The sequence below is a fragment of the Eurosta solidaginis genome, chromosome 5 (assembly GCF_040869045.1).
Source record: "Eurosta solidaginis isolate ZX-2024a chromosome 5, ASM4086904v1, whole genome shotgun sequence".
Lineage (NCBI taxonomy): Eukaryota > Metazoa > Arthropoda > Insecta > Diptera > Tephritidae > Eurosta > Eurosta solidaginis.
In genome coordinates, this window is record NC_090323.1 from 273,125,259 (window position 1) to 273,140,415 (window position 15,157).

Sequence of the window (15,157 nt, forward strand, 5' to 3'; positions counted from 1 at the left end):
GATGGCACAATGCCGAAACCGGTTTGTCTCAAAACCAAATTTAACAAGGGATGACGGAAAATCCTTCCAATATACATCATTTATCAACCCTGTCGGAAAATCAACAAAACAAAATAAGTCAGTTATACCTATATATTTCATTTTATTTTCATGAATCTTACATTTGAGTCCAGTTAGAAAACCACAAGTTGTTAATTAAATTTTTGCAACTTAAGTAATAGCATTTTTGCTTTATAAAAAATCCCTTTTTTCTGAGTATGCTATGATTCTCGAGTTGAGCCACTGTTTCGAAACGACTCTTGAGATTTTAGAAGTATGCCTAGTTATCAACATGAGCCCTTATGGTGCTCAAACCCAAATATTTGTTGGGTATATTCGACGCCATTTCGAACGAACGCAAATAACTGACAGATCGGCCGCTTAAGCTCAGCTTAAACTTCAGTTGAAGTAGACTGAAAAACTGCAGAATAAGTTAAGGCGTAGTTTAACTTACAAACTGAGTTGAACTTGTACTGAAAAACCGGGCCTTAATGTTATTTGGGTGTGTCCGGTGTGTGCCAAATTAAATACGTTTACCTAATTATCGGAGTATTTGGTTTCAATGCGAATATATTGAAATGTTGGTAAATTTTTGGGCTTTGTTGGTAGAAGTGGTAGAAAATGAAAATGGGCTAAAAAGTTGGTAGATCTACCAATAAAGTGGCAAAGTCCGTGCACTGACTATGGCCCATGCCACGATGTTGTCAAACGTGTCGATCAGAGAAAAATATAAACAAAACTTTTTTATGACGACGAATGCATCGAACAAAGAAAGCGAACATGACTCAGTAAATATACTAATTGTACTAATCAGAGCCAGAGTATGCTAGCGGATCATTGTGATGAGAAACAAGCAGTGTTGCCAGACCATTTTCAGAAAAAAAGCTTTATGGCACAAAAAAAGCTAAAAAAAACCAAAAATAAATCGAAAATTTCTGGGCTGAAAAAATTTTATCGCTGGCTTCGTAAGCAAACTTATTAGGTCCACTTTTTATGAAAATTGACATTTCAATGCAGTTAGGTAGCAAAACTAAAAACCCAGCATTTTACAAAACGAAAGTTGCTATAATATAATTTTTACACATTATTATGCACTGTTATGCAAATGTGCTACGTCTGAGAAAATTTCAAATTGAAAAAAATATTACGTGCTATGTTCACCTGTAAGCAGCTGATTTGCTTTTTTGCTCCAATTAATTTTCTTCTGACTCAACTTTTTATATATTGCCCTACACTTTATACTATGTTCAAACAGAACAATAAATTAAATTGAGGCAATTTCGATTTAAATTAAGTGGTGTTCATACAACTCAATTTAGCTTACACAATTGTAATTTGATAGCTGGTTGGCTCATATCTACAGCAAAGGTATGTGCTTTGTTCAGACTGTCAAAATGTGCGTATTGGTATTAGACGAATAGAATGGAATGAAAACATAAAACTTTGAAATTTTTGTGTGTTGTATGAAAATGTGTTCAATGTTTTGGTTTCATTTTGAGTTTGCCATCTTCTTTTGACAATCCCTACTCCAGTGAAATGAAAAAAATCAGCTGATGGATGAGCCAACCATATAGTTGAGCCATGCGTAACTGACGTTTAAATCTACTCAATAAACACACTTTATAAGGTTGCATTTGCAGTTTGAAACAATGTATTACGAATTTTTTTTTAAATTGGCAATTTATTATTACAATTTATTATATGATAAATTGCGTTATAAATTTCCCAAATGGTATAAATTGCCAATTTGGTGTGTGTTTGTACATAGTATTAGAGTTGTTAATTGCCAACGAAATGAAATGGAAGCACTTCTCATACTTTCATTGTAAATTTACCTTTGTAGAAAAGGGACTAACAGTTAAATCTTAAACAATAAGTACCAAGAAGCTCATGCTTTATATTTCATTTAAAAGAAAATTTTTGTATTTAAGTAAAAAGAAACACGCTTGATTACCTAAGCTAAACCCATAGCTATTGTTTAACAAAGTTTCGCAAAAAGTTGGTTAAATAAACAGATCAGTTGTCGATTGTCTTGACCTGTGATGTTATTGGGTTTGTACAACTAATTAAATTATTGCTTCCTGATGATGACACGGATGCGTCGAAATGCATAGAAGAGAAAAGTAAAAACTCTTGGTTTTTTCTCTTTACGTATCGACCGAAACAGCTCCAACCCAGCAAACAAACAGATCAGAAGTTTTTTCACGGAAGTTAATTGTTAATGAAAATTACATAGGGCCTGTTACGTGAAGAAAGTGCACACCTTTGTTTTGTTTGTAGTTCGACGAGTTTGCACTTCATCTCTTTAAACTTTTTCTAGCGGGAACGGGCATATTTAAACTAGTTGATCCTTAAAGGAAGAAAACAAGACAATAAATCAATTAATTCTCGCAATGTTTTGTATTTACCAGTTTTTATAAACTTTTGTTCATTTTTTTTTTTTTTTTTATGAGAAAAGCAACATTTGCATTGCCAAATTACAACATGAGATCTTCAACGGCTTTTAGTTTACAGCAAAACTTTTAAACTTTTTTCTTCTAGATGTGAGCGATGTTACGCCTATTTTCGAAAAACTTTAACAAATTAATATTTTTCGTCATTACACATTATCGCTCTATCGCATTTTTTTCCAATTTTCGAGTTTTTTTAAGTGGACATGGTCACCAAAAGATTCTGTTAATTTTCACAAAGTTTTTGTATAATAGCAAGAACAACCCGCGTGCCGAATTTAAACATGCAAAATGCAACAAATTTTTGTTTTCGGCTTTTAAACTATCTGCCTCTAAATGTGGGCCCAGTTTTACCAAATTACTTTTTTTTTTTCATAAGTTCAACACACCAGTCATTTGTCGGTCTCTTGTAATGAATTATCGAATTTTTTTCATTTTTCGAAATTTCCGATATCAAACAGGTCGGGCGATTTCGCAAATTTTCTATACGAATCTTTTTTGGGTCCAGATAAGCCAGTGTACCAAATTTTGTAAATATATCTCAACTTTGCTCAGTTCTTCAATGTCCCATCACGAGTGTCAAGACATTACAAACCTCTTCTTTTGAGGCAGTGCAGAACTAATTTCGAATTAAATGAACCTTTTCGGTGTTTGTGTCATGATTTTAACTCTCATTCGAAATCATTTGATATAACGGATTCACTTTTTACTATAAGGAAAACTCTCCTATCCTATCTTAACTCGTAACAAAATAAAAAAATATATAAAAAAAAAATATCTATATGCTAAAAGCGTTAACTTATTTAACAATTTACTATCTGTATAATTTTCAACTGTTATATATATAATACTCAGCTGATGATTTTTATTCTGTAGTTGAGCAGTTTGAGATCTCGGCGCTTAACCAACCTCCTCCTATCAACAACTCGACAAAAACTAAATCCGTGCGTCATGCGGATGCGCCCCTCGTGTAGGTTGGACGGGGTTTGGAGGGTATTAATTCCGATTTGATATAAGGTAGTCTATATCTATCTCGATTCTTGTATGCCATTACGTACAACCTTTATCTAATCAAATTTATAAAACCCGCCTACATGTAAACGCTGAGCATAAAAATTAATGAAAAAATTCTTTATAGAAAGTGTGCTAAGTTCGAAAAGTGCTGATAATTTTGCAATGGCTTTGGTTTGAAATATGCCGCTAATTGGTACCTAAACAAGACATATTGAATATGAAAATTTCATTTTTAGATTCACAAAATGCTACAGTAAACAAATTTAGACGGGTTTTTGTACTCCTGAAAAATTCAAAAAAGCCGATTTAGCGCGTTTGCTCACAAAGCCATCGATATACAAATTTCAGTATTATAGAATTCTTTATATTATTTTATACATATAAATATGAATTTAACATTTTCAAATGAACTTATGAGCGCTGCTTTGTTTTAAGATTGTTCATAGTACTAAAACTTCACTAAATCTCTTCATTACTAAATTGCAAACTAAATATTCAACAACAAAACTAGAAAGACTTGCAAAGGGATCTTACTCAAACGCATTTTTATAATCTCGAACCAGTGCCCGAAATTTAACTGAGGACCCAACGTTATCTCACTCGTTTAGATGCAGCTTTTTTTATTGGGTATCTATATTATTTGCTTCACCAATATTTGGTTTTGCGGTACCCCGTATATTTTCAAATAAAAACAAGTAGGGAAATCTAAGTTCGGGTGAAACCGAACATTACATACCCAGCTGTACACTTGAAATGCTTTTGTTGTTTGTTTTGTGTGCTTAATAGTGTTACAACGCTGTGCAATAATACATACATATATACATATGTTTCTATTCTGAACTAATTTTTCTTCGAGTTATGGCTCCCGAAACATAGAAAATTGCTTATTCATAAATGGGGCGGTGCCACGGCCATTTTTCAAAATTTGAAGTTTTTCCTATTTATTGTTATAGATCCACTTGGGAAATGAAATACCATTGATATAAAGCTCTTTTTTGCAAAGATAGAGCTTATTTTATTTGTCCACGACCCCTTTAAAAATCTTTTATATAAAAGTGGGCTTGGTCCTTAACCGATTTCGTTAATTTTCATTCAAAGCATCCCTTATAGTTAAGGCAACCTCTCTGCCGAATTTTGTTACGATATGTTTAACGATTTTTGATTTATGATAAATAATATTCGTAAAATTGATTTTATCACAATTTTTATCAAGAGTCCCAATATCAGTCCGCACGTCAAATTTAACATTATAGGTGTATTATTTACTAAATAGTCAGGTTTTTTGTGTTTTCCAAAATGTTATATATATAAAAGGTGGGCGTGGTTATCATCCGATTTCGCTCATTTTCAATGCCAATCTATTCTGGGTCCAGATAAGCTTGTGTACCAAATTTGGTGAAGATATCTCAATATTTACTCCAGTTATCGTGTTAGCGGACAGACGGACGGACGGACGGACATGGCTCAATTAAATTTTTTTTCGATACTGATGATTTTGATATATGGAAGTCTATATCTATCTCGATTCCTTTATACCTGTACATCCAACCGTTATCCAATCAAAGTTATAATACCCTATGTACAGCTGGGTATAATAATAAGCACGTTGCTTATTCAATATCAACCAACTACACATTAACAAATCCGTATTACATGAGGAGAGGACCGGTGCGTATACGTGATATTTTATTTTTATTATTTGTTATACAAGGATAACATACATACATTACATACAAATATACCAACTTACAAATAAGCTAATGTGAGGGTGTTAAAAAGATTTATATATTTTGAAGTGTCGATGTTACTCTACTTATTTAATAAGAAACTACCGCAGGGAGGTTCCATGAGAAAGTCGAACGGTTGAGGTATTTTTTCTTATAAAACTACGGACAGATATAAGCGATGTAAAAACCTTCAATGTACCTTAAAATATTAAATTTAATATTTGAATGTATTTTCAATACCATTTTTTTCTTCCAAAATAAAGTTCTGACTTCACTATTTTAATTAGGTTGCCCCCGTTACGCGATAACTGATGCCACCAAAGGAGGTCAAGTCTTCCTCCACCTACCTCTCCCAACTCAGTGGAGGTATCCGCCTTCCTCTGCTTCCAAACTGCAGTGTCGTTCTCTCGAGAACTCCAAGAGCCATCTCATCTTCTCTCGACACCGTCCATCATTCCGAGGCATAGACCAGGACAGGTATGATGAGAGACTTGTAGAGCGTAATTTTTGTTCGAGAGAGGACTAAACTTTTCAATGGCCTACTCAGTGGCAAAGTAGGACTTGTTGGAAAGAGTTGTTCTTCGTTTGATTTCTAAGCTGACATTGTTTTTCCTGTTAATGCTGGTTCCAAAATAGACGAAATCCTTCACAGTCTCGAATTTATATCCATAAACAGTGACCGTGAATGCGCCGTTTCTTTCTTTCATTAACCGCAATACTGATTTTTTTTTTGTTTCTTTATATAATCCAGAGAAGACAGACCTCAAAGCGCGTTTGTTGAGGTTGTTGTTGTTGTAGCGATAAGGTTGCTCCACGAAGGCTTTGGGGGGTGTTATCGATGTGATGGTCCTTTGCCGGATACAGATCCGGTACGCTCCGGTACCACAGCACCATTAAGGTGCTAGCCCGACCATCTCGGGAACGATTTATGTGGGCAAATTAAATCTTCAGGCCATTCCCTCCCTCCCCACCCCCGCTGGGACCGTTTGTTGACGTCAATAATATTAATACCATCAGCATACGCCAGTCTTATAACCATCGTTACTTAGCTTTATTTAATGAATCTAATTTAAATACCAAATTATATATATTATTTTTATTATAATATTTGTAGAACAGTATTAGCTTCCCACTCTTGGCAAAAAAGTCGATAGTTGTCATCCTAAATTTTGCCAGTCGTTCTTTTATTTCATATATATTGTTATACCCCGTCAGAAACTCGTTTTAAATATACCTAACAATTCAGTTTAGACTTATCTTTGACGTTGGCAAGGAATTATTAAACAATGAAGTAGTAAGAAGGGATTAGGCATTGGTAATACGCTTTATGATCCTTATAGAGATATTAGGTATTCTTCCATCAGAAATTTAAATCAAAATACGACATCTGTGAAATAAGTTCCGTCACAGATGTCCCACCCGTCAACTTATATTTTAGATTATATCAATCGAATCATTTCAGAAAAATTAGTTATTTTTACGATATTTTATTTCCCAAAGGTTCGTATGTACATATTGTGACGAATACTAGCAACACTAAGGGATACTATCATCTCTAACCTGATACTGAGCAGTGACTTGTATGCACATAACCAAATTAATCATTATTCTATACATATGTCCATACAAGCAGCGGATAGCAACGCACAAACACATGCATATATCTGAGATACTCCCAAAAGTAGGCAATTATTTGTGCAAGTATCACTCACATATACACGCGCATATGAAAAGCTATATACGTGCATCTGTAGTTATAATTTTATAGCTGGTAACTAAGTAAGTTCTGGAAACTCCTAGAAGTATGGAACGAGGAAATCGAAGAGTATAAAAGAGCGCAATCTGAGCAATCATGGATTCTGTCGAGAAGTAGTAGTGTAATAAAGGCCATTTTGCATTATTGAATAGTGGAGTTATTTATTCAACAGTGTAGTGATTCGAACGTTAGTAGAAGGTTGCAAATAAGAGGAATTTCAGTAAATAAAATGCAGTTACTGAAACGCTTCCAGAGGCCTGGTGAAACATTGCAAAAGTTTGCGTCGGATGTTGAAAGGCTGGCACATTTAGCGAATGCGGAAGCACCCGTGGAATATACCGAAAGGGTAAAAATCCAGAGCTTTATTAATGGAATACGGGATATCAAAACGAAGCGAGCGACATACGCAGACCCAAAACCTACATTCACAGAAACGGTATCACATGCTCGGATTCAGGAAACAGCATCGCTTCTGTGTAAACCAGCGTTCAAAGCACGCCGTTTGGAGGTAAAAAAGCCAGACTGGGTGAACACAATATCGGAGGCGCTGAGAGGATTGCAAAAGCGGAGTGAAAGAGTTATCAAATGCTTCAAATGCGGGAAACCTGGCCATACTGCACGTCATTGCGATCTTGCTCCTAGTGGTTGGAACAGCATGGGTCGTCTTAATAACAAAGCTGGAGGGTATGAGCAAGAGCGAGTAAGATGTAGAGATCGAGAGCTATCTCCAGCTATTGAATGTCCTGCGATATCTGTGTCGCAAATTGGAAGAAAATCAAGCAGTCTTACCGTCAGAGGGAATGTGGATGGCAAAGAACGTGTACTGACTGTAGATACGGGCGCATCTCATTCCTTGATTCGATCGGATTTGGGCAACAGGAGAGTAAAGCCATTACCTGGAGCAAGGTGGAAGGTCATGGTTCTACACAAATTCGTTGTGGAGGAGATCGTTGATGAAGTCATATTGGGAGTGGACTTCTTAGTTGACCATGACATCAGGATCAATATGCGGAGAAAGATTATGCGATATAAAAACAAGGATGTGTCACTTAACTTCAGTTTGGAGAAAATGTTCAGCAGTAAGCGAGTGCTGGTGGAGGAGATTCGACAGAGACCACAAAAGTCAAAGAAAGTAGATCGGGCAAAGGTTGATGGAATGGGCCAAACAAATCAAAACCGAAGGGAGCTGGGAGAGAAACACTTGCATTGAAAAACCAAATGGACGCACTAAAACGAACGAAAGAATTTCCCAGAAAGAATGCAAGGGTGGTTTCAAGCCAGGGCGCACTACTGTTGGGAAACGTCGGAACGATACTGATTATGTGAAGCCAATCCGTCAAGAGTAAGCTCTACAAAGTAGTTTATCAGCCAAACAACAGAGTGCGAGGGAACGATCCAGGATAATGAGTAGTAAGATGAAATGCAGGTACGATGAGAACAATAATTCGGAAGCTTTCTTGGAGGGAGATTTGGTACTGTTATACAACCCTCACCGGCGGAAAGGTGTTCCATCCAAATTTCGGTGCAGTTGGGAAGGCCCGTACATAGTTGTGAAGAAGATCAGTGATACCATCTACCGCATACAAACCATTGGGAAACCACGAAATAGAAGAGTGGAACATTTATTTGTGCAAGTATCACTCGCATATACACGCGCATATGAAAAGCTATACACGTGCATCTGTAGTTATAATTTTGTAGCTGGTAACTAAGTAAGTTCTGGAAACGCCTAGAAGTATGGAACGAGGAAATCGAAGAGTATAAAAGAGCGCAATCTGAGCAATCATGGATTCAGTTTGATTTAAGCACGCAATCTGTCGAGAAGTAGTAGTGTAATAAAGGCCATTTTGCATTATTGAATAGTGGAGTTATTTATTCAACAGTTTAGTGATTCGAACGTTAGTAGAAGGTTGCAAATAAGAGGAATTTCAGTAAATTCATTACAAAGTATTTAAACAAAACAAGCCACTTCCATATATTCGCAGAGTTTTTATAATATATAACTTGACTAATGTATATCGCCTATTTTTTCCCACCCTTGGCAGGGTGCAAGTATACTAAGATATTGCGAGTTTTTTTTTTCTTTTTTGTTTAAAAAACAGTAGTAATTGAATACTAAGTGTCTCGACCAAATTAATATGTATAATCAGACGTCTCAAGCGGGGCCCGCATTATGTTTTGAGCTTATTGACTGAAAACCATTTTCACTCAAATGATAACTATGCAACTGTCAAACTATTAAAAAAATTATAATTAGTCATGAATCTAACGAGTACCATTTGTCGATATTTCAATTATGTCATTAATCCGGTCCACCATTTCAGAGATAATGTGAATTTAAAAATTAGTTTCGATCACGAATTGTATAATGTAATACCAGAATGCTACAACAAAGATGGAATATTACGTACGATTGTACCATCCGTGACGCTAAACAGTTTCTGGAAATAGCTAGAAACTAAATAGTAATTTTTCACGCTAGACGGAGAAAAAGTACTAAATTGACCTTTAAAAAAGCTGAAATGGCAACGGTGGTGCTAGCCGATAGTTATGATGAGAAATAAGTCTCAGACTGCGCATACCGGTAAAGTATATGAATAGTATGCATGTTTGTGCGGATCTCCTCGATTCATGAGATTTGCTCCACTACCTGCTTGTTTTTATCCAAGTTGACGCAAGCGGAAGCAAACGTGCTACATCGAACTTGCATCGAGGCAAAGGCTTTGAACGAGCAACCGATCAAGCATTTGGCTGTTGAAGTTTACAATCGGGTATGGAGATCAGTCGTATCGCAGCAAAGCTATAAAGCTAACATAGAAGTTGTAACGTCGGGAAAACAACAAACAGCAACGTTTGAGAAGCGCACGCGATTTATTTTCGATCGAGTGGTGTACCATAGCTGCTGCCTGTTGTTGATCTTGATCTTGATATTGCCGATCGTGCTGATGAACAATGGGACAGATTTAAAGTGAACCAAAGCAGAATTTGTGATTTACGGTAAACAATAATATAAAACAAAACATAGAAAATCAAAAAAAGCCAATATGGCATTGCACATTTAGAGATTATATTTCCGAACCGTTGATTGAGTGTTGGTGCTTTGTTTGTACTCCTTGTGATATAGATTAATGCGGGTGATTTGATTAGATATAAGACAAATTGATTTATTAATTCCTTTAACTTTTTTAAGAAATTGTTAGAGACGGTTTCACATGGAGTCAAAATCCAAAACAGTTCGTTTGTTAATTCTTTTTCATTTGAAATATTTGACAATGAAACGATTGAGCATTTATGTGATGCCTAAAATAATAAGTTTTGTATTCAATCCTTATGAGTTTTGAATACCTTACCTTCTTAACAAATTCACGGTTGGTACTTTACCCTGTATGGCATCTTCTAAAGTAGGTATTATTTTGCTCAACATTTTTACTTGTCTGAAAGCCATTAGGAGGCTTTAACGACAGTTATTGGTATGCGGTTAAACAAGCCTTGCCATTATGACTTCTTTTCTTAGCTATTACCGACTACGAGTATCGCAACACTGTGGAAAGAAAGGGCGCGAAGAAGTAAAAGACACACCTAGTTAGCTTCACACGCTGGATGGCAACCCAAACCGCGACAACTTAATACTTTACATTACTCGACTAGGACGAAGTGATAATTTTAACATCAATACTGTCGGACGAGCATTGGTATCTGGATCGGAGTTTTATTGTGCTTAGTGTTGCGAAATCTGAAGTACTTAACGAAAGACTGAATCATAGAATCAAGGAAGTGGTTAAACCTTATCTGTGCAGTTTCAGGCTTAATATGTCGACTATCGCAAATTCTCTTCTGTACACCAGTGCTGCTTTTCCTGGCAAACTTATACTACTATGTCATTGATGTTTAACAATACCAGAAGCCCCGTAAAGTTTAAGAAGGTCCCCCTTACAACCATATTAAACTAAACGAGAGGTGTTTTCGACCATACGCTGGAGAAGCTATATTTTACAAAAGTGTGCAATTGCTGGCTTATGCTGATGACATTGATAGTGCAACGAATTTAGGGAAACTCCTCTTATTTTACACCTTCTACTAACGTTCCCATCGCTAAATTGTTGAATAAATAACTCTAATATTTAATAATGCAAAATCGTCTTTATTAGACTACTTGGAAAGTACTTTACAATAACACTTATACTTCGCAACCAATAGCGTGCTTAAATCAAACTGATTTTTGATTACTCAGCTCTCGCTGCTTTTATACTCTGTGCCCAAATGTCTAGACGTTTCTTCTGCTAGAATTTTCTACTTGGTTACCAGCTATTCGCTACCAGCTATAAACTACAGATACACGTTTATAACCTCTTATAGCCATATGCGCGTGTGTTTATGATGGTTAATGTGTTTATGTAGCTTGCTTAATGTTTCTGTTGTTGTGCTTTTATTTAATAACCTTAGAGATGGTAATATTCGTCACAATAGCTTTGTTTTTAACTAACATGGATAAGGGGTCTTGCGGTGTATGAACACAAAACGAAATACTTGTTGTCAACAAAAAAGAAATTGACGCATTCGGGACTTGGTAGTTAATAAACTGTGTACACATATCATCGGTCCCATGGAAGACTTTTCAGTTGTTCGTGGGATCGGTAAATCTGACAATGAAAATGTTTAAATATAGAAAATTCTATCACTGATAAATTGAAAGTTTAACTTTTCATGTACCGCCTATGGATCCCGAGATATCGATTAAAATAGATAACAAATGTGTTTTGCATATCTTTGCAAAAACTACTCGCACGACCATGCAAATCTGGACGTAAGCTTTCCTTAAAGAACTCTGTTAGTCTTCCATTCAAACAACCGAATATCGTAAGTCTTCTATAGGAATTTGAAATACGCTACCCTTTCATGGGACCGATGATATAAATTTTTTTATTTTTTTTCATTTTTTTTATTTTTTTATTTTTTTTTAGTTTCCAATATATTTTGCCAACTGTATACATAGAACACATCCAACAAAGTTGTGGTTTTTTTTAAAAGTAATTCATAATTAATTAAACTTAATAAACTTGATGGGCATGGATGGATTGCTCTCAGTAGTGCATCCATTTTTTTAAGAATTCATCAGTGTTGAAGACCTGTGATTGACTTTCTTTTCAGGCGCGTGGAATTAGTTGGTCTTGCTGACAGATCTAGAATGAATGGGTTGGGTGAGTTAGAAGCCTCGTGTTGTATGAAATAGCATACTTTTTGATTTCTTCAGCTATTGTTGGAACCTTTAGATCCCGGTGTTGCTGGTTGTTAGTCACATAGTAGGGTGCGTTTACAATCATTCTGAGCGTTTTCGATTGGAATCTTTGGAGAATTTCTATGTTTGAGTTTGCTGCAGTTCCGTTGTATTCCATTGGTCCAAATGGGTTTTATGATGTGGCTGAGTAAAGCAGGACTTTGCTATCAACTGATAATTGCGAATTTCGGTTCATAAGCCAATACAGATTTCTTAGTTTGATACCAAGGGCTTTTCTTTTGTTGAATATGTGCGTCCACCAAGTTAATTTTCTGTCGAGGTGCATACCAAGGTACTTTGTTTCGTCGATTTGTGGCATATTAATATCGTTGAGTTTAACGGGTGGGCAAGTGTTACGTCGGGTAGTAAACGTCACTTGAACGGATTTTGATTCATTTGATTTGATCCTCCATTCTTTCAGCCAACGTGTAATTTTATTTAAACTTCCTTGGAACTTGAATGGAGCCACGCTAGGGTTAGGGTCAACGGCCAGCACCGCAGTATCATCGGCAAATGTGCCTATAGTGACGCCTTCTGCTATTGGGAGGTCATCCGTGTAAAGTAGATAGAGTATTGGGCCTATTACACTGCCTTGCGGGACGCCTGCTAAGCACTCATAAAGGGCAGCCTGCTCCACACCTTGTTTAACGAAGAAATAACGATCTTTTAGATATGATTGTATAAATAAGAAGTAGTTTATAAGGAGAGTGTGTTTTACTTTATAGAGTACTCCGTCATGCCATACGCGTTCAAAAGCTTGTGAAATATCTAGAAAAGCAGCTGCAGTCTGTGGATCTGCTCAATTGTTCCTTGCCCTCTTCTGAAGCCAAACTCGTGATTGGGTATGATTTTACGCTCTTCTATTATGGGCAAGAGTCTTTTAAGAAAGAGAACTTCCATGACTTTTGAGACGATATGCAGCAGACTAATAGGTCTGTAAGATGCAACTATATCAGCCGGCTTTCCGGGTTTCAGAATCATTTTCATCTGCGACACTTTCCACTGTGGGGTATGATTTGAGTTTTTAGTACTGCATTAAACAATTGTGTTAAGAATTGTATGCCTTCGTGGGGTAAATTTTTTAGAATAGTGCCATTGATAAGGTCGTAGCCCGGAGCTTTTTTTGGCTTGAGTTTTGCAATTACGGTTTTTACCTCAGATATTGGGAATTTTTTTATGGGTCGATCCATTTGGTATGGATGACTTAAGGTAGTTTCCACTTCCTTAGTTATTCTTAGTGGGGGGTTCAACGTCATGCGGAGTGAATACTAGTTTTAGGTGGTGTGCGAAAGTATTTGCTTTTTCAACATCACTTTTTGCCCATTCGTATAGGTGCATTTGAGATAATTGGCCTCTTTAGCTTGCTAGTCGCTTTCCAAAGGGAGTAATCAGTTGCAGTTGTTGCATCAATATTACTGAGGTATTGTTGAATTTCTCTGTTGCGCTCCATATTAAGGATGGATTTAAGTTCGTTAGTTAATGCATTCAACAGTTTCTTGTCATCGGGATGCCGGGTTTGCAGCCACATTTTCCGTGCGATGCGCTTTTCTTTAAGCTTGACTTTTACTTCGTGGGTAACGCCTATGGTTTTTTGCCTGCTGAGGGTGGGAGTTGAATTCCATATATAAATTGGCAAACAATTCTAACAGAGAATTACTCTTGTTTGTACTCTATTTCTTTGACTTATATGGCAGTGCTCTCTCTAAGAAGATAAATCACGCTCTAAGATCCCCCCCCCCCCCCCCCCCCCCCCATTTCGGCATCTTCGGCTCAAGATCATGAAATATCAAGCAAAGTATTATTTTTGAGACCTAAACTTGATGAAATAAGAACGGGGAAGACCGCTATTGTATTGAGAAAAAAGGGTGGAGGAAACCTTGATCCGCCTTATAGCTCCTAATTGGTATTGGTTATCGCTAATAACAAATAAGCGTGCTTGGTTGTGAAACGGCCATAATCGTCTAAGATGTGAGCGATAATTAAATAATTCATATATGTTATTGATAAAACTTCCAAAATATAAATTTAGAGTTAAAAATTGACTTTTTTAACTATTTTCCCACATAAAAATTATTAAATGTGTGATCCAAAGGACTAACTTTATAACAATTTTAAAAACAAATGTGGGGGTACTAGTATAGCCAGGAGACTTTGCACTGCCGAAAAATTGGTTTGCCTACATTTCCAAATGATTTTTCTCTACTGCCACTGATACTCCAGCTCCCACTACCTTTCCATCCCAATTTGCTTAAACATATATGGAATCTCTACACCATTGAATGGCTGATTCAGATATTTGTGGAAATATGGAGCAATTGTTTACGTTTTACGTTATCCTATACAGATCGATGTATACATGTATGTACCCTACATATACCCTCTATATATGTATCACTTAATTGAGCCAAATGGACCCGGTTTTTGACAAAATAAAACTTATATTGAATGGGGCGTAGCCTCAGGTTTTTTCCAAAATACTGTAAAGGCGGTTTTGAAATGGACCATGTAAAGCAACTGTGCTTTACTTCCGATTACAACTTATTCCAATTTCACACAAGGGGTTAATAAAAAAATTAGTATAATGGTTCAACTATATGATTGGCTCATCTCTACAGCAACAACATACCTTTTTGTTCAGATTGTCAAAATCAGCGTGTTGGTGTTAGGCGAATGGAATGGAGAGAAAACATAAAGCTTTGCAATTCTTGTGTGTTGCCGGAAAAAAATTCGCTAAATTTAATGCATTTACTAAAAAAAATACTCAAAGTGATGCGAAACTACTTTTTTATAAAATTATTAATGTGTTGGTTACATTTGGCGTTTTCCATTTCCTTTTGACAATCCCCATACCAGTGAAATTAAAAAAATAAAATCAGCTGATGAGACGAGCCAAACC

At 36.1% G+C, this 15,157-nt stretch overlaps 2 protein-coding genes across 3 annotated transcripts in view; one reads left to right on the plus strand and one right to left on the minus strand.

The window, feature by feature from the left end:
* Positions 1–15,157, minus strand: part of DopEcR (G-protein coupled receptor DopEcR) — a 237,690-nt gene that overhangs the window by 114,044 nt on the left and 108,489 nt on the right. The gene's annotated exons all lie outside the window — the stretch shown is intronic.
* slow (slowdown) overlaps positions 9,701–15,157 on the plus strand; it is a 131,782-nt gene continuing 126,325 nt past the window's right edge. Inside the window, exon 1 of one of the 2 annotated variants that reach the window (XM_067790802.1) lies at positions 9,701–9,983. The gene's annotated coding sequence lies outside the window, so the exon portion shown is untranslated. The remainder of the gene's footprint in view (positions 9,984–15,157) is intronic. The other variant, XM_067790803.1, reaches the window with a different exon arrangement.